This window comes from Rissa tridactyla, chromosome 1, assembly GCF_028500815.1.
Source record: "Rissa tridactyla isolate bRisTri1 chromosome 1, bRisTri1.patW.cur.20221130, whole genome shotgun sequence".
In the NCBI taxonomy this organism is placed as follows: domain Eukaryota; kingdom Metazoa; phylum Chordata; class Aves; order Charadriiformes; family Laridae; genus Rissa; species Rissa tridactyla.
Window position 1 is genome coordinate 179,240,569 of NC_071466.1, and position 18,822 is coordinate 179,259,390.

An 18,822-nucleotide genomic window follows, 5' to 3' on the forward strand; every position below is an offset into this window, starting at 1 on the left:
GTGAGGTCCCGCCCCCTTCCCCTCAGCGGCTCAGGGGGCGGTGCCCGCCGGGGCGGGCCGAAGTGCCTTCGCAGCGGCTCCGCCGCGCTGGGAGCGGTGTGTTCCTGCGTGAGTGCCCGCACGGGCACGGGAGCCGCGGTGTGAGTAAGTGTACGTGCTTGTCGGCGGCTCTGCCGGCGCCGGCGGCCCCTGGCCCGGCCCTGCGGGCGGTGGCCTCCTCGCTCCGGGGCAGGCTCGGCTGCACGGGTGGATCGCCTCCCGACAGCGGCTGGATTTTTCCATCGCCCGTAAAGGGCAGCCGGAAGGACGGCTCAGGCGAAGGCGAGGTGCGCCGTGGGGTGGGAGGGAGCTCCTCCTCAGGCCTGTCACCGCGCCGTTTCTAAAAATAGCCGCCTGTCCCCAAAGCGCGTAATGAAGGGGAGCACTGAGGCAGACCGCTGAGGGGGCGACGCTCCAGGCCCCAGCGCAACAAATAGCTTTACCATATCTAGAAACAAACCGTCGTCAGAGATGGAAACCCATGCAAGATTTATATACCCGTATGAATTTGCTTTCAGATGTCCTGTTAAGGCTTTCGAATGCAGCAGATGTACCTACCAAACATCTCCCTGTGAGGAGGAGACCGAAGCCTCTAACAGACAATAAACACAGGTTTTGATCCAACTTCAGTGGCCCCTACCCATGTGAACTAAGTTATATGAGCCTCTAAATGTTTGTGAAAAAACAGTCCGTAATAAAATGCTTTAAAACTCTGATGTGAGAGCAGGCAATGAAAAAGGCACAAGAAAAATGTTCTTCCTAGGTCGTAGGGGTCTGGTAGTGTTGCATAGGCTCAAGAGCTAGGTAACTGCCTTGTAACACTGGGTATCATTCCATAATTAAAAGCAATCCTCACAAACCAATCCAAACTACAGCAGCGTAACTTCTCTCTGATGATCATTTAGCGGTAAGAAAAACAAGGCTTATGAAAAGGCATCATAGTGCAATTTCCTTTGTCTCTGACACATAGTATTAATGCTCTGTTGTGTGAGAAAGAATAGAGGAAAGAACAGAGAATGCATCCAGGAGAACAAAGATCAAATTTCCTGAAGCAAGACGCCTCATTATGAACAGCATTACATTCACATACAAAATGGATTGTTTTTTATTTTCTCCAGATGTAAATAAAATAAACCTTTTTATTTTATCCAGATGTAAATAGAGGAAATAGGACAAGGTAAAAAATCAATGCAGACACAATCTTCAGGAGTGTCTTTTCTTTAAATAAATTGCTGGTTTTATTAGCACATAAGTGGTTTCAGAAAGTTGCTATAAAAATACTGTCTTGCTGGAAAGCAATGCTGGCTTGTCAATCGTGCCTTCTGTGTACAGGCAGTGAAACTGACCAACGTGTTATTATTCTTTCAGGCTGACTAGAAGGAGGTAAGTTCAGGTTTGGATTAAGGTTGCCAGAGACAATGGAAATCAATGCTTATGAGCACAAGCTGCTTGCAGGGCCCGGCAAGTCAAGGCTTTCCTGGGTAACTGCTGGCAAATGCATCTGCTGAGACATAGGGCTGTGTGGAAGGCTGTCTTGAAAACAGCTAGCAAGAAGCCTTCCTGTTCTTGTAGCTTTTTACTGCTTTCAGCAAAAGCAGGTTCTGTGTACGTTCTTTATAAATGCACAGGATTATACTGCAGAATACACCTGATATGTACTTTTCAGTTCTCATTTGAATAGAAACGATCCACATATCAGTTATATCTTATTGGTTAAAAGGGTACTTTCTGCATGGGTGATTGTTCATCAGTCTTAAGTGTATTATTATACTGAACACTGTGATGGACATACAGGCTATCTTCCAGTGAGACAGCTGAAGCTTTGTAAAGGGCTACAGGAGAGACACCCTGTGTGAAGCCCATGTGCTGAATGGGCCTGACAGCGTAACTGTAAGCATTGTTTTCCTAAAACAGGGCACAGCAAAGTGTAAAACACCAACTGAAGCTCAATTCTGGCAGACTGTATTTCGGTGGAGTCCTCTTCCATGGTGCAGAGTTAGAAGATGCATCATCCCACTGAGAGTAGGCTGCTGTGAGTGACTACTGTATTCCATCATTTCTGTTTTCCTCTCTTGTGTCTAGAACCTGTGATTACTGGTTTTCGTGTATGAGAAATCCCGTACCTTCCAAAATTTTAGCTACCAGTGCTAAATGAAATTAAAGGCTGAACTGGCTGAGGACAGAAAATTCTGTCAGAGCTACCTAAAGTGTCACATTTCAGTGTAATCTGATATGCATGACTTATTAAAATCTGCAAGTTTAACTGTCTGTGATAGTTATCAGGTCACTTTATTTTAATAGTGTTAATTTAATTTGGGATATGTTTATTTTATTTCAGCATGTTTGAGAAGAGAATGCCTCTCATTTAATTTGGCGTGCTTCCCCTTTTTACACAGCTTTTGCAAACCTTCTGTTTTAACTATGTTGGTGATTACATCTGCATGAAAAATGCCTTTTGAGACGTATTTTCTATTTCACAAAGAAACTACAATACCCTGTACGTTATTATACCAAAACAAATTGCACCATTGTATCCATTGCCATTACCTTTTATCATTCTTAGTAAGACTTTACTTGAGCCTTTTACTTCACAGGCAGTGGCATCTCTGAAAATGAAAATCATGTGCTTCTTTTGGCTTGCTTTATGAAAATATTAGATGTCACAATTCCAGTGTAAACTTAAGTGCACGTAGTAACTGTACAGAGGGTATCCTGTAGTTGGTCAAACCTACAACAGCATGAACACCTCCCATGCCATTGACAACATGCAACCCAATTTCTAGGCCAATTATGAGTTTCCTGTAAATTATAAAGGTGCCAGTTGTTTTGCAGATAATGTCAGTCTTATTTTTGCATTTTTTCCCTTGGAGAATATTTCTGAGCATAATTTGTCTTAGTTGCGGTAAAATGCTCTGATTTTACCAGATTTGCTTGGAAAAGAAAGATAGTATGAAATCTCAGCCAAATAATGTACAGTTTTATATAAGATCATAGCATCATAGAATGGTTTGAGTTAGAAGGGACCCTAAAGATCATTTAGTTCCAACCCCCCTGCCATGGGCAGGGACACTCCCCACTAGACCAGGCTGCTCAAAGCCCCATCCAGCCTGGCCTTGAACACTTCCAGGGATGGGGCATCCACAACTTCTCTGGGCAACCTAAATGGGTCCTTGAAACTACATATATGTCCATGAAAGCAAGAAATTAGAGCAGGGAAAAACAACAACAATAACAAAAATAAAAACCATTTAAAATTAAGTTGGTAATACAGTTTCGGTTCTGGCAGTAAAGGGAGATGCTCAGAATGAAATGTGTGTATTTGTGCTTCTAGCATGACTGATACAAACATCCAGTCTAGACGGAGGGACAGTAAATGCTATTCTACCTAATGGCAATAACAGGTAACATCAACCTATCCATCAAAAATGCAGTAGGTATATTTATCTAGGGTGAGATCAATACTTTGCGTTGCTTAAATTATAATTCAGTAAGCACATGTTAAGAAATGTCAATGTAGTAAAAAGGTGTGGTCTGCTCCAAAAAGAAAGATGACTATTGAGGTTTTGAAGATGAAAAATAAAGATGAAGAGCAAAGCATATGAACCTGAAGAGGAAAGAACAAATAATTCAGAAAGAACATTGAGCCAGAGGGGCTTTTCTGAACATGTTTTATCCACTTTCTCACTGCTGAGAGCCTCTGCACACCCATGGGATGTACTTGACAGGTTCATTAATTTGCTTGGAGGCTTTGTGCAGCATGAAATTTGTTTCTAATTTGTAGAAACAAGTAAAACGTAGAATCTGATTTCTAGCTAAGAAACAATGCCAGCAAGGGACAACTGTTATTTTTTCTTTAAAAAAAAAGGTGATTATTTTTTAAAAGTTCAGTGCTCCACATTGAAGAGGAGTTGGCTGTAAATGTAATTTCCCCCTGGGATAAGCACTTGTGAATCCTTTGCCACTTTGCATTATCTTTTTCATACATACACAGCGACACATATGGCTGTGGCGAATACCATCCCCACGCAAGCCTGATAGATCCCCTCACTGACAAGCCGCATCCTGGAGGTGTGCTGAGAACAGCAAGCAGCCTGCTGGCTCCACCATTCATCCACACCCTGCTCTCGGTGTTTTCACTCGCAGGAGCAAAGGCTCCGTTGAGGCTCTCAATATTCTGTTCAGTGTTTCTTCTTCTCCTGCTCTCCTTGAATGAACATCCCTCAAACCCTTTAGTAAAGGAACACCGGCGTGAAAGCATGAGTGAAACTGAGGGCAAGGCAGAGTGATGCATAGATGCATCAGCATGCTCACAGCAAGCTCAGAGAAAGAGAGATGCTGGAGATCCAGAAAAAAAAGAAAGAAAGAAAAAGGAAGGACTCAAAAGAAGCAGTCAGGTAAATGCTTTCTTAATTTACAGCAGTGCTGCCATTCCCTGGGAAAAGTAGAAAAGGAGAGGGAATAATGATGTAGGCTAAGAATGAGGAGGAAGTACAACTTTTTCCTTAGTTTGTCCCCCCTTTTAAGTTCTTGCTCTCATATTCATGCCTAAAATGTTTTCTCCCTCCAGCTGCCTCAGTTTTGGAAAATTTGGCCATTACATTAAATACGCTTGACTGATTAGTGTATGTTTTTAAAGTCACCCATCTAAGTCATTGCAGTTCTTGCTGTATTAATAATTAAGTGATAATAATTATGATAATAATTCTTGTGTCCTCTGCAACATTACTCAAAATTATGTGTGGAGGTGCCATATTTGTTATAGGAAATAAAATATTTAGGATTTAAAATATGTACATGAGGCAAAGGTTATCATCCACAAGAATGCCTTTTGTCAGAATGGCATAGCTTCAGTCCAGGTATTCCCAAATTTGACTGACTGTAACTATTCTCACACACCATTTAATTTCCCATAGGCCTTTAATGTGAATTTTAATTATTCCAAATTTGCAGAAAAGACCATGAAGACAGTATCTGTCACGCTACTTATTTTGGGACAGAAATGCAGCATATAACAGCAAGATTTCCCAGGACTGTAAGATACAGAAGTTTCTCTTTGTTGATGCATTGGAGCAAATTGATTGGCATCCCGTGGAAGCTACGTAGACTCTCAAAGCAATGAGGAAGAGACAAATGGTGCTGGTAACGCCTTTCGCTGTTAATCCGTGATCCCACTCTTCAGCCCTGGGGGGGGGACCCTGAGAGCAGCCCTGCTCTGGGGGGTTTGGCTGCTGGGACTCAGGGACAGCGTAGAGCCAGTGGCAGCGCCTTGCTTCTGGGGAGAGGCCCCAGAAGAAGGTGCACAGTATGGATTGGTGGGTCCTCAGCTGCTACAAATGACTTTGTGGAGCATTTGTCCACATTCCAACAGGTGGTCTGAAGGTTTCCGTTATGAGGATTAGTCCTCCTGGTTGGCAACTAAGGTGACATCAGAAGAGGCTACTGAGAATAAATACATTACAGAGGCATGTTTTGTACTTACATTAACAGCAAGAAATGAGCAAGAGGGATAAAAAAAATCACTAATGAGAAGAAATGTTCTATCAATAGCATTTCTGAAGGATGGACATGGACAATTTGGAATATAAAAATGATACAATCTATTTAATAAGCATAAAGGTAGTGAAAAAGTGCAGACTTTTTCAGACAAAAACTTGTTTTTGTAGCTTGTATCAGCATTATTACCAACTTAGACATTATTATTAGAGAACCTTGAATGCATTATTTTAACTTGCAAAAACCCAAGAAAGGGACATTGCTGGAGGTCAATAAAAGACCAACACTCAAACCGGAGCACGAGTTTTAATTTCTTCATAGAAACTTGTCTGTATTCTGCCCGTATGGTTGAGGAGGAGGAGAGGAAATGGCATGACAGTCATCTGCTTAGAAAGTCTGTATTGGAGGACCTGGAGACCAGATACAAACTGTCAGCTGAATTTCAGGAGTGCCTCATCTGTGGAGCACACAGCATGAGGCAGTCCTGCTTCGGACTTAATGCTTAAAAAGAATTGTGGCATTGGAGGTGGTTTCCTAGGCATCAGTGACATAAATATGGGCAGAAGAAGAACATTATCAGTTAGTACGAGCTAAAGGAGCTGATTTCACAAAGGAAGAAAACTTCTTGCTTACAAAGAAACGTGGAAATCATAATTGGGACTCCTCTAAAAAGAGCTTGTAAAGCTAGAAAAATCACAAATCCCTGATTTAAAAAAAAATATAAAGAGGTTACTCTCACTAAGTGCTCTACCTGGATGAGCAGGAGGAGAAATTAAATTTTAAAAAAGAGAGGGAAGACAGAGGAAGTAGAAAGCAATTGGTAGTCATTTAGGATAATGACAAGCAGAATATGAGCAGGGCAGTGAAACAGTAGAGGGTAAACCCACTGCTTTATAAAGTTAATAGGTTTTAAAATGTCATAGTTAAAAAAGTCAGTGCCTCCCTCCCCCAAAAGTCTGTTTACTAGATATACGCTATAACAGTGTTACGAATGAAAAACAAAAAAAAGGCAGAAGTGCGCATTTTAAACACATGCTGGCAAACCAGGGAAATTCCAGAGGAAGGCAGAACTGGTAAGATTACGTCCAAATTTAAAAAGTGAAAATGGGACCCATGCAGTCATAAATGACCTAGACGAGTATCAGTCCCTGGCAAGCCTTGTTTAGACAATCATGCCAATGTTCTTGAATATAAAAGGCCAGTGCAGCTACTGGCAGGTCTGTGTTTACTTCATGGGATGTATAAAGGGGGAAACTTCCCACCAGAGTAACTTGCTGCTGTGTGGTGCAGCAGAAGATGGGGAAGTCTGTAGGTTCCCTCAGACTCTGCCTTGAGTGAGAGCGATGTGCAAGCTGATCCCCAGTGAGATCTTGCAGTGTGCTGACCGCGGGTCAGTCACCGCAGTAATAACGAAAGAAAGGTTTTTTACTTCCTGGCTGATCAGCCAGTAAATTCTCCGAGAAGTCCTATAGTGGGAACGAGAACATGGAAAGGAAGCGTGGGTGCTACCAGAGTTCCTCAGGGACATCCTGAAGACCACCTGTTTCACTGCTACTGAGCTGCAGTTAAACAGCAATAATTGCACGGGTGAGGAAGGGAATGAGCTTCTGTGAGCAAAACCAGTCTGTTTTGGATCATGGAAAGCTTACTTAATCAACTATGCATCTTCATTCAAATCATCATCCATTATAACAGCAACCAGGCGGTTCACAGACCGACTCTTTGGTAATCATAATTGCCTGTTGCGCATAGGCTTGTATGGCCTTCTGTACACGCACGGACCTCAACTCACCCCTCCTCACCGTGGCATTCAGACCTTCAGCTGTGGGGAGGAGCTGGTGATGATAAGAAGAAAAGTAATGACGCAAAAGAACGGCTAACAATTAAATGAAGTATTTGAATATTATGTGTGCCAGTCAACAAAGTCAAATGGAAAAACAGGTCTCAGCAGAGAAACCTGAGATGAGATTACAGGCTTGGCTGGTAGAAGATAATGTCATAGCTGTACTAATTTTGTTAAGGTGCTTTACTTAGCACTGCATGCTAATGATCAGAAAAAAATTACATCGTAATGCAATAAAGCGCAGATTCAGACCGTCGAGAACTGGATAACCAGTTCAAAGCAGCTGTCAGTGAGACAATTATCTTTGAAAACTGATGTTTCCTTTGGGGCTCTTTGGGTTTCCTAAATGGCCTGGAAAGTAAATATAAAATCAGTGTTGATCAAACTTGAAGTGATGTGTCACTATCAGTGTGATAAATGGTGATAAGAATAAGGCAGCCAGCAAGAACTGTATGAGAAACTATCCCCTGGAAAGTAGGAACATTGTAAAGGATATGAAAGTCATAACTCTTAGGCAGTGTAAAGAATATGAGGGTCAAAACCTAACAAGTATCTCAGTGTATGACTGCAGCAAAAGAGCTGAGATAATTTCTGGATATCAAATAAGGAAGTAGCAAAGAGATGATTTTATCTCAGTGTATAGCACTGATAAAACTGATACTGGAATTTGGCACGTAGTTTGAAAATAGGGCAGAGAACAGGAAAGGGCACGCTTTGGTCAGCTCATCGGTGCTGTAGCAGGGACAGGCACAAGGAAAGAACTAATAGCAGAAACCCAAAGCCAGACAAATTCAGTTTCAAAATGAAATACAATTTTTAAAACCAAGACAAAGTGACGCAAATGATTCCTCATCTTCTGTCAGCTTTGCATGAAGGTTGATGAGGAGCCTGCCAGCATGACTTTGGCCAGATACATACTGTATTTCAGGCAGTCACCAGGACCCGTTCACAGGAGATTGACCATCTCGGCCAGCTGTGAAACTCAATAATAATTTTAAAATAATTTAATTTATTTTTTCAATATCGTAGTCATCGTATTTATTGCTGAAGTAAAAATAGTCAGAATTATTAATGGCCCAAATGAGAATAACATTTCACTGAAATATAGTGCATTCATCTAAGACTTCTAAAATTTGGAGGAAAACTTGCATTCCAAACGTATACTTCATGGGAATAAGTGGAGCAATCCTAGGACTCCATTGTATGGAGTATGCTAAAGCAGCCTTCACAACATTTAGCATTGTATGCTAAAGCAGCCTTCAAAGCAATGAAAAAAACAGATAAGCTATTTTTAATAATATCATTCAATTCTTACTATTGATATAAAATGTATTGCTGGTCTCTTAAAATACATCGATTTTATAGCTTCTTTCCTTTGCGAAGTATTCCTTAAAGTGCTGTGCAGTACAGATACTGGCAATGAGCAAGTAAACAGATAAACAACAACAATTACATGCTCAATTGTCACTCCTGTTCAGTCCTGCGTTTCAAATATCATATGAAGGGGAAGTGACTGGGCACCAGGATTATCGTATAAACTCTTAAAGGAAGGCTTCCATTTCGACTGACTGAACAAACAAAATCGAATCAGCCATCCTTTTCTTTTCCCTCATCATTTATTCCCTTAGAAATTTCTAATTTAAAGCCAGTTCTTCTTTTAATTACACTAAGTAACCCAGTTTTGAGAGAGTCACATGGACACAATGGGAAAAAAAAGTATACTTTGTCAAGGACAATTGCATATTACTGTCAGAAGAACACAACCCATAAAAAGCAATCATCATCTTACTGCTTTGACCAGTGAAGTATTTTCTTTTAAAATGCAAAACCTCGTGTTGTTAGAAGTGGAGAGCTGTAGTGATAGAAATATTGGTCTCATTTTCTGTCTAGAAAAAATGCTTAAGTAAGACTTCTGCCACAAGCCTGACACAGGTGATGCTCCAGGGCAGTATGAGGGGCTGGGGGGGTTGCATCCATCATTTCAGTTCTGCGGGAAACAAGAAACCTCCTTAGGGGAGGAGATGCTTAAGGAGAGGGATGAGTGGCCCTGCTGCATTCCAGGTTGCCCGATGAGATTAGGATTACGTTTTTGAGAAGCACGTTGTAACAAATGACAGCACTTCTGTGTTTCTGGCCAAAATCCCCCACCTGCCCATGAGTGAGAGCACTACATGGAGTTGCTTCTGCATCGTACCCCTGAGGAGGCTGCCTGCCAGCGCGGGGTTAGACAGCCTCTGGAGAGCAAGCACAGCAGCGTAGGTACACTCTGTGCATGTATATATGGAGAGATAGGTATATATTTTTAATTTGCTATTATGTGTATGTATGTTGTGTATATAAAAAGTGAGATTAAGGGTAAGATTAAGGTCATTATAGTCATTCAAATAACAACATTTGGCTGTTCAAGTGGGAGCCGCTTTGGGAAGCCATAGAATCAGAATCGTTTAGGTTGGAAAAGACCTTTAAGATCATCAGGTCCAACCGTTGACCATGTTAACCAAGTCCACCACTAAACCATGTCCCTCAGCACCACATCTTCACACCTTTTAAATACCTCCAGGGATGGTGACTCCACCACTTCCCTGGGCAGCCTCTTCCAACGCTTGACAACCCTTTTGCTAAACCTCCCCTGGTGCAACTTGAGGCTGTTTCCTCTTGTCCTATCGCCAGTTACTTGGGAGAAGAGACCGACCCCCACCTCGCTACACCCTCCTTTCAGGTAGCTGCAGAGAGCGATAAGGTCTCCCCTCAGCCTCCTTTTCTCCAGGCTAAACAACCCCAGCTCCCTCATCTACTCCTTGTAAGACTTGTGCTCTAGATGCTTCACCAGCTTCATTGCCCTTCTCTGGACCCGCTCCAGCACCTCAATGTCCTTCCTGTAGCAAGGGGCCCAAAACTGAACACAGTATTCAAGGTGTGGCCTCACCAGTGCTGAGTACAGGGGCATTATTTATATTAGTTATAATTTTTATTACTATTATTATGTATATCAAGCAGTTTCTTAGTTAGTTGGTAAAAAACATCCCCTGTGGCAAGTTTGCACATCCAGCCAGCAGATGCGGGGCAGGGGGGCTGTCGTGGGCACCAGCCTGCTCTGCTGCAGCTGTGCCCTGCGTGGGGTGGCACCTGTCCCCTCCTCCACTGCTGGCACCCTGCAGAGGCTGCATCCCAGTGCCTGAGGCTGCATCCCCACCTGCAGAGATGGGTCTTACAGACTCTTCAGGCCTGAAACTAAAGCCACAGAGAACAGGTCTGGAGCCGAAGATAGCAATCCTTCGTGCTGGAGATAAAAAACCTGTCATTACCCACAATGAAGTTGCAGATAAACAGAACGGGACTGTCATAGTTTCCCATACCCATTTTCTCTGTGTTCCGCTTCGGGTTTTATATTTTAATTTAACCCTGTAGTAACAGCCCTCATACCATTATTATAAAACATCTCTCAAACTAAGTTGATGTCTTGGGCCTCAACCCAGTTTGCTCAGTACAGCTTTACAAAGACAAATCATGCAAATCTTTAGTGTTTATTTTTCTGGTAAGCTGCTCACTTACTTCTGGAGCAAGACTTTTGAGACTTTGCAGGCTCATGGGAATTTCACAGGAAAGGTCTGCGGTGATGCACCTCCAAACAGACCCCTTGTCTCCCATTGAACGAGCACATCTGGAAGACTTGTCCTCCCTGGTCTGTAGATACTCCTGATGGTATTGTACCATTAGGCCATATAGTTGCAGATTAATTTATACAGAAGCTTGAGGTGGCAGTTAGGTAGCATTAAACGTTTATCATTAAACATTTAATCATTAGCATCATTAAACAGCTGAAGGCTTCCTTGTTATATTATTTAATCACGTACTTTTCTTTCCCCACACAAATTATTTTTCTGAACCTTATATGTCTGTGTGAGCATAATTCTTCAAGTTTGCAATGGACATGAGTTTAAAAAAGACAGACAAAAAGCAAATGCACAACAGCGTTTGCCAGACCCAGTGAGCATATAGGCAAATATCCCACGAAGAGCTGTGACACTAAAAATCTTGGGTTGAAAAAGGAAGAATCATCCTGATTTGAGGTTATCTGGTGACCTGTGAGGTGCCAGGAAACATGCTGACTCGGGGAATGCTGTAGGGCCGTGGACAGGACTGGCACAGAGATGGTGGAACCACAACCAACGTCCTGTGCTTAGCAGGAACAATACAAGACCCAGGAACACAGAGAAGGGAAACAAAGTACTTTCACGTGGCTGGGCCACAGGAGTTACAGGTGACAAGCTAGTGCCTTGAAGCCTCAGGGTCCATTTTGGTGGCTCCCTACTTCACTTTCATACAGGACAGCTGCTGCTACTGTTAAAGGAAGAGATGGGAGGAGTCGGAGGATGATCCTATTTCAGTGGAGGCATTCTACAAAAAGGTCTGAAGTTACAGGTGATGACGAGTTTTCCACTTCTCTTTCCATTGGGCTGTAATTGTGAATTCGTTATAAAGGAAGATGTGAAGGAAATAATTTACCTGTATAAACAGCTTGTTTAAAAGGTGAAGGCTGAAATTACCTGTGTATCTGAAATTACTTGTTCCATGGGGAAACATGAGCCAGTTGGTTATGTACTTCAACACAATGACATGGTCTCTCTGATGCTACAAGTATGCATTCAGTCGCCACGCTTTCCCATGCGTTGTTCCGTGCACGATGGTTTTCTCTGGCCAAAGGTGGAATAGATCATCCTGTCTTCACGGCAGCAACGTCTGTACCTGCAGTGTGAGAGCCCGGGGGAGCAGCGCTGCAGAGGAGGTGCTGCTGGTGGAGGTCGTGGGTCCGAGCAGATCAGGAACAAGAGCTGTGGAATAGGGTTTGCAAAACTGGATATATATATATATGTAAATGATGCAAGAGGGTCCTTGGCTGTGGGAGGCTTTTGCACGTAAGAGAATACAGTGTTTGTCTGTGCAAATATGGGGGTATTCAGGCAGCCAACTTGGGGCTTCTGCTTTTAAGCGCTGCAGGCCTAAGAAAAAACCTATTTGCAACCATTAGAAGAGTGCAGATAATTCACAGAAGCAAACTAAAATTCTTGAGGATCAGGAGGGCGGGAGGACTTCCCTCCTTCTCTTCCCCCACTTGTTGCGGTTCTGGCCGGATTGGCCACACAGAACAACAGATGGCCCTCCCCCTGCTCTCTCCTCAGAGACGAGAGGAAGAGATCTACGAGTAAATCTAGGAGATTTACGAGTTTAGAAAAAAAGAACTAAACTACTTTAATGAAAATAATAATAATAAATAAGGAAATAAGAAATAATAATAAAAGAAAATTTTTAAAAAGTATACAATATATACAAAATCGTATCCAGCTCCCAGGATGACGATCACGTCACCAGCAGACACAGGGAAAGTCCCAGACTGGAGTCAACGACGGTCAGGAATGCTCGGATGGGGATCAAAGGCAGACGAACAGACAGGGTCCTCCTCAGATGTCGGCCATTGAAGAAAGAGAGCGAGCCAGAGCAGCCTTGCCCCTTTGATCCCTCAGCTTTTACACTGAGCGTGGTGCATATGGGATGGGATACCCTGTTGGTCAGTTTTGGGTCACCTGTCCCATCTGCTCCTCCCTGCAGGTGGGACCCCTCTGTGCTTCTCCGCTTCCAACCCTCTAACAGGGCAAGCAGCGGAGTTAGCTGACCTTGGTTGTTATAGCAATAAGTATAAGCAGGAGCCTCTGTGCGTACCATTCCTTGGTATAATCGGGTCTTATCACGCTGAGAGTGAACAGTTTCTGAACAAATGCTGTTGATTTCCAACTTTAGTCAGTTAGAAGAGGCCCAGCTAAAAAGTAAAACTACAAATCAGAAAATTGGTTCTGTTTTACCTCAAACCAGGACACCACTGAATACTTTGGTACTGTGGAACCAGAAGACTGTAAGATGGGCAGAGCGAGTTCTCCCCCTGGTGCTGCCAGGTCACCCTCGTAGGAGAAGACAACCCAGACCTGCTGTCCCAGTCCTACCTCAGGAGTTGCTGTAATACATTCCAACAGTCTTCTCAGCAAGCAGAATTAAACGGCAAGTCCCTCAGGACACAGAGCCACAGACCTGTAGCAGTAGTGGAAATATGGCTTGGATTCTTCCAGTGGTGTTATTGTGACATTAACACCATTGTAGAGCTCCGCTGAGGCAAACTGCTTTGGAAATCCTACTGTATTTAGTAATTCTGTGTTTTTGTTAGGAAATCCCTTCTGCTCACCATCAAAGTCCTGCAAGTTGCTTTGGGTCTGAACACTTTAGGCTGCTTAGCTATTTCTGTGTCCAAATAAATTTTAAATATATTAATGTTGGCAGATGAAGAAACCGTGTGTATCTAATGGCAAATTCAAGGCAAATGAATGCTTCCTTTGATAGTAAGCTGTGCTTCTGCCAACGGGCACCAGCCGACAACTCCGTTCTTCATAATAGAAAAATATTTTGCTTTTTTTCCTACAAAACAGAGGAGAGAATGAGCTAACGTAGCAGGACAGAGTCCATTTGCATAGCTGGATGAAAATAACAAGCTGGTCGAAAAACCACGCAAGATTTGTGAAATATTAAGGGTATATATAAATATAATGCTGCTTGTCATTAACTTTACTTTGCTGTCGCCTGGTGATGTGATACCGCACCGGGAAAGTGGGTGAATGCGGCTAACCCATTCCACATCCCAAATCCCAGTGCTTCAGGGAGCAACACTGCAGAGATGGCAGATTTCTTGCTAAAGTAGCATAGCATGAAAGGCACTTTCTGGTGTCTGAGGGTGCCAGTGTTTTCAGTGGGATATAAAACTGACATATTGATCACTTTCATTGTTTAATTAGTTGATGAGGCATTTTATAAAACTGTATAATTGCACATTCATGTCACTTGTCTGCCACGTGATTAGTGTTTGTTTAAATATGTTATAGGTGGCTTTTATGTGTTCTGTGTTAAATGGCTGTTATGTATCAATAACCCCCACCAATATCGATGGGAGTATTGTCACTCACAAATGAGGCACACCACTGTGAGAGTCACTGCTTGCTCAGATACATTTCTAGGCTCATATAAGAGGTCAGTTCACAAAGTTCACAGACCATCAAGCCAAAACATATTGTTGCCATCAACTAGTCTCACCTCCTGTCTAATTTAATTATGACATCTTCCCTGACTAATTCTCATGTGACTTAGAGCGTATCTTTTAGACAAATATTCGATCATGGTTTCAGCTTTCTGCCTGTGTAACCACAGTCACTCTTTAAATGCCTGTTTTGCCTCGAGAACTGGTTTGTTTTAAACCTGGATTCATTTAGTACTATATAATTGAAAGGAGTTTTACTACACCCAGTTTCTGGGTGCAGCAGTTTTAAATAGCCTATTCACATTCATTTCTCTAAAACCTCCTTTGAAGAATACCAAAATGCTTTTTCTGATGCTGAAAATAAGTGCCAGGGTAGGGAGGATCTGAACTGATAGCAGTAATAATACAATCATTCTGAATTTGTTGCTTTATGTTTGAAGATTAAGCACAATTCGTCAAAGATAAAATGGATTCACTCAATCCTGCAGCTGTGCCTGCGCTTAATGAACTTGACTTGCACGAGTAGGGCCTGTCTGCTAGAGGTGACGCGGAGGAGCTGCTGGCTGCAGTTCAGCAACCCCAGTCAGGGTCTGCTTCACTTTAAACAACACTAGCACGCCCCTCAATTACATATTAGAATTAGATTAGGTATCAGGAAGAAATTCTTTACTGCGACGGTGGTGAGACACTGGAACAGGTTGCCCAGGGAGGTTGTCGACGCCCCATCCCTGGAAGTGTTCAAGGCCAGGCTGGATGGGGCTTTGAGCAGCCTGGTCTAGTGGGAGGTGTCCCTGCCCATGGCCAGGGGGTTGGAACTGATGATCTGTAAGGTCCCTTCCAACCCAAACCATTCTATGATTCAATTACTAACACTTCAGCAGGACTACTCTTGTGCTTAAAATGGACTGCGTGCTTGAACATTTTGCTGGGTAGTATCTCACTGCTCTCCGCTGAGTGGGGTCAAGCAGTGATGAACTTGAGCTGCACTGGAGTGCCTGGTGCCACCTACCTTGGCAAAACCACAACAGCATCATCAACTGTGCAAAGATTTGTACAAACTCTGCAGTGAAAACAAGGCACAGGAAAATAACCCTGCTGAAAACTTTGATCAAGCTGTGACACTTCAAATTAAGACTGCTCTGGCATAGTAGAGATAAAAGCGCTTTCATTGTTAGGAAGAGTCTTTACAAAAATTACTAAGTGGACTGTTTCTTACTAAAGACAGGACAATGTAAGTGCAGGTGGCTTGGCAAAGCTAATTTATTTTTCTGCTTTTCTGTCTGAGAAAAATGGGAGGCAACCTATTCTAGGTGCTTGGGTAGAGAAATACAATAATCCTGGTGCAGGTGTCTATGTTGTGTCCTGATACGGTCTCACACAGGACCGATGCTCCACTTCTGGAGGAAGATGCTGAGCTGATTTTTTTAGGATTGCCTTCAAATCTAAAGGTGTCTCTTTGCATTAAACTCTTGTACTGGAGAGAGTACCTTAGCACCCCTCAGCATCCTTAGTACAGACGTGGAGCTCAGCTTTCTGCAACTTTCAGCCCTAGCAGTCAGCTTTTGTTGGTTTATGTTTCACTTTTCCCTAAATCTGGGTGGGAAAGGGAGACATTATAGGCCCCAGAGGACACCAAATAGTATTTTTACACGACTATTGGCACTAGAAAAGAAAAGATAATTGCACAAAACAGATCAGTCCTGTGCCAGGCACAGAAGAGTAAACACTAACTTTGTATCTGCCACTATGAAAAGAGTCACTGTTCTGTGGTTCCCCTAATTCACATTCATGAGGATCAGGGAGTAGCTGCAGACTCCAGTCCAGAAGCTGGGGCAGTAAAACACAGGAATAGAGGGAGGACACTGGAATGATGAGAGCGAGATTCTCCAGATAGTGGCAGAAAATAAACAGGAGAGGATATTTAGCAGGAGAGGATTACAATTGCAAAGAAATAACAATAACAACCCCAAGATGGCATATGTGCAGTTGTTAGTTTTGGACTTGTAAATTCTGTGAAGACGTGGGTATAGACTGATATATATATATACACATTATTTTCACAATCCTTTTTCTCTTACCTTCTAGCTTAAATATCGAAGTAGAGCTGCTGTATGCAAGTGCATACAGATATAATTTAAGGGACTTTAAGTGATACTACAGATTTAACAGTAATTTTCAATAACTAACTGCAGCAATACGATGAGGCGTAATGGTTTTAAACTGAAAGAGGGGAGATCTGGATTAGATATTAGGAAGAAATTCTTTACTGTGAGGGTGGTGAGACACTGGAACAGGTTGCCCAGGGAAGCTGTGGATGCCCCATCCCTGGAAGTGTTCAAGGCCAGGCTGGATGGGGCTTTGAGCAGCCTGGTCTAGTGGGAGGTGTCCCTGCCCGTGGCCAGGGGGTTGGAACTAGATGATCTTCTAACCCAAACCATTCTATGATTCTGTGAGTTTATACAATGCCCTTCTACCTTCGTAGCTTTGCAAAGTCCTTACAAAACTAGTTAGTTAAGTTATTAAGGGACATAAACATATGAACACCAGAAGACTTTTCTTACTGCTCTCTTGCCGACATTTCCTCTAACTGCAGAATACATTCATATTTTTTTAACTGCTGTTATCCTTGCTAGTGGTGTGGGTTTGAACCTCCAAGTCCAGTTTGGATGGTGATCACATTGCGGTGTTTAATTCTGCTTTATGCTTGCATGAAGAAAGCCACCAAAAAGCAGCCATCAGGCAAGAGATGCGCAAACAAGTTACACAGGGCCTCACAGGTGGCTCTGCAAGTCCAGCCAGGTAGGTTCCCCCAACCTGGCGATTGTTTCCACATTGGTGGTATTCCCCTTTCCAAAATCCCTTCCCGAAACACGGGTCAGACTGGTTCTTCCACATTTCAGCTAAAGCCGGTCTTTTCTTCTTCAATCAAGCATCCAGATTAGGAACCAGCACTTGCCCCTGCTCTAAGATGACACAACCCAGAGCAAGAGAGAGCTAATGATCCTGCTAGAAGGTCTACTAAAGGAGGGTACGTTTAGTTTCAAGATATTTTCAAAGTGATAACATATATGACATTATTACTTCATGTTATCAGTCAGTCACACAGCAGGTTTCCCAGACAGAACTCACATAACCACGGTTTTCTACTTTCCTGCGCATCCACTCATTTTGTTTCAAGGAAAACTGACATTAGGGACATGATAGAGTCCCCATCACCAGCGGTTTTCAAGATACAATTGGACAGGATGCTAGAATACAGGCTCCCTTTCCCAGAAAAGATTAGACCAGATGATCTTTTGAAGTCCCTTCCAACCTGGGCTGTTCTATGATTCAGTGATTTAGTTCATGGTTGTAGTGGCAAGATATTAAAATTGACCCATTTTCTCCTGGGGGATGAAAGTTGTAGAAAAGCTACTGAATAAATGCTCTCCCGGTGGAATTTCTTTACTTGGACTTAAGTTTTACAGACTTGGGAATACCCAAATAGAAGCTGCCATTTGCCCTGCAGCTTTATTTCTACTTTACCATATTTCATCATTTGGGACTTGCATTAAAATTTACTGAAGGTGGCTGCAGGCTTGGGAGCACTGCAGGGATCTACATAGTCTGAGTGAATTCATGTACCTGCTCTTATTTACGTATTACAACAGGGCCACAGCTTTGAGAGCTGCACCCTGCCCCCACCCCCTCCCCAGTATTTAAATTGAGAGTTATTATCCAGTTACGGCTACAGCCAGAAGCAGAGAATGTAATGTACCTACAAAGCTTTAAGTGAATAAACTTGCTGTAAAACAGGCTAACTCCTGCTTGAAGAAGAGTGAGTGACTTCAATTTTTCAATTTAAGATGCTGGATAATGAAATTTTAAAAAAGGCTGAATGGGGGCAAAACATTGCCGGGAGAAACACTGGGAAAACAAAACCTATTTACAAATCTGAGACGCCCAATCCTAACAGATTTTAATGTGAGCATCAAGGTGTCACCACATTTATCCAGCACCCAAATCAGGTTCCATAAAACATCAATATTTCAAGATGTTTCAGGCCTTTAATGTTAGAAAACGTCAGTCTTCTGAACATCAGCTAGCCCTCTATACCCAAGAGAGGTGGTATACCCCCTTCATTTTTTATACCACTTTATTTTGTTGTCCCAGGGAACTGTGCTTTACATCTGCCACGATGGAGCACGTAACAGCAGCATGGACAGGCCCTGGAGAGTCTCTGTAGCTGTAACAACAAAATAGAAATATAAAAAAAGAAACCCAACTGAATATCGGTGACTCTCATACCACTATACTTCAACACTCGGAATCAAGACACCAAGCCTAAGTGAGGCCCAGCTAAAGATTTCCCGTATGCAATTATGTCATAATC

General features: G+C 42.7%; 1 long non-coding RNA gene across 2 annotated transcripts; it reads left to right on the forward strand.

The window, feature by feature from the left end:
* Window positions 1-8: 8 nt before the first annotated feature.
* On the forward strand, window positions 9-8,147 carry LOC128904329 (uncharacterized). Of its 2 annotated transcripts, XR_008464472.1 has the most exons (4): window positions 9-144; window positions 1,954-2,071; window positions 4,031-4,433; window positions 4,990-8,147. It is a non-coding gene; the product is annotated as an uncharacterized LOC128904329 (long non-coding RNA). The 2 variants fall into 2 exon arrangements; XR_008464473.1 differs by lacking the exon at window positions 4,031-4,433.
* The last annotated feature ends 10,675 nt before the right edge of the window (window positions 8,148-18,822 follow it).